General features: G+C 35.8%; 1 non-coding gene across 1 annotated transcript; it reads left to right on the top strand.

Annotated features, from left to right (window-relative positions):
* Positions 1 to 227: 227 nt before the first annotated feature.
* On the top strand, positions 228 to 334 carry LOC116125210. The gene has a single exon (XR_004127298.1). It is a non-coding gene; the product is annotated as a small nucleolar RNA R71 (small nucleolar RNA).
* The last annotated feature ends 1,436 nt before the right edge of the window (positions 335 to 1,770 follow it).

The raw sequence follows: 1,770 nt of genomic DNA, 5'->3' as shown, positions 1-1,770 counted from the left end.
GAGCAGCCAATGCGGTGTAACCATCAACTTCATGCACTCCCGCTGCTTTCCTTATTGAATTTCTCTCTGGAGTCCTCATATAGTTATTGTTCGCCATCACCTCAATCAAATTGTATGTGTCCTCTGGCATTTTATTGTTCAAGGCTCCCCCACTTGCAGCATCAATCATAGCTTGAATAGTTGGTAGCAACCCGTGGTAGAACTTTTGCACTTGCGACCAGAGTGGTAAACCATAGTGAGGGCACCTCCGTAAGCGATCCTTATACCTTTCCCATGCTTTATACAATGACTCTAAATCTTGTTGGTAAAAGTTTGTAATCTCACTCCTCAGCTTGGCAGGTGGAAAATATTTAGTGAGGAATGCTTGAGCTAACTCGTTCCAGGAGGTGATGCTCCCAGATGGCAGAGAAATCAACCAAGCCTTGGCTTTATCTCGAAGAGAGAATGGGAAAAGCCTTAGCCTAATTGCATCATCGGATACAACATTATGCCTGAATGTGTTACATAACTCTAGAAAATTTGCGATATGCAGGTTGGGATCATCAGAAGGTAACCCAACGAATTGGACCGACTGCTGAATCATTCCAATAATTACAGGCTTAATCTCAAAATTATTCACTTGAACGGGTGGTCTCTTGATGCTAGAATAGCACCCATTAATAGTAGGACTAGAGTAGTCCTTCAATGCTCTCTAAACTACTGCTTCTCCACCCATTTCATTTCTTCCTAAGGTATCCTCATTCTCATTCTCTTGATTTCCCATATTGGGATTGACAATTCCTGTGTTAGCCATTGATTTTTCAGATTCAGCTTGCCTCTTTTCTTTCCTCAACTGTTTAGCGGTTCTCTCGATCTCAAAATTTATTGGATTAAGATTACCACCTCCTCTTGAACGTAAGCTCTCTAGGATCTAAAACAAAAACACATGACAAAATAAGCAAAACAGAACTAATAATAAAGATAAATAAATAAAATTAACTTCAAAACAAAGATAAAACAAATCAAACTGCAACTAAATAGTTCGTAATGATATTGAAAAAAAAAATAATTCCCTGGCAATGGCACCAAAAACTTGTTGTAGATTTTCGCAAGTGTACGAAATCGTGCAAGTAATAAAATGTATAAATACGGATATCGAACCTAAGGGAATTACTATTATCAATTACCAATTAAACTATCTTATTACTATTTGATCAATCCAAATTGTATCAAGGAAAACCTAAATTAAATAAAATTGACAATTGAAATTAAAAAGAAAACTGAAAAGAGAACAATCAAAATAAACCTTTGGGTAAAAACAAGATGACTAGACCTAGGGCATAGACTTCACACCAACTCTTATTCATATATATCGATCTCTTATACTAATTTTATTAAGCTCTTCCTACATATCAAACTCCCTAAATTTTCAATAACTTTCTCTCGAACAATTATCAAATTAACCCCTAATTACTAACCCGAATTATCTCTAATCAGATTTAAGCAATTGGAGATCATTACGCTCTATGGAGTTTACCAAAACCTCACAAGTCGCGATAACCTATCTCTAGTGTTTCGCTCAACCTATGGTTTTACAACCGTAGACCAACTAAGTATCATCTATCGATCTCAACTTAGTCCATTAGTTCATTCAATTCTTGGGCCCTTAAGAATCAAAAGCATGAGGAATAATAGTAAAACTTAGGAAGAATTCTTAATAAACATTAACAATCAAAGATCAATACATAATTAAGAGATTGGGCTACATCTTAGCCCTAAAGAATAAAATTA

Source organism: Pistacia vera, unplaced genomic scaffold, assembly GCF_008641045.1.
Source record: "Pistacia vera cultivar Batoury unplaced genomic scaffold, PisVer_v2 Contig160, whole genome shotgun sequence".
Classification (NCBI taxonomy): domain Eukaryota; kingdom Viridiplantae; phylum Streptophyta; class Magnoliopsida; order Sapindales; family Anacardiaceae; genus Pistacia; species Pistacia vera.
Note: the sequence above shows the minus strand (reverse complement) of the source record. Positions and strands in the feature narration are given on the sequence as shown.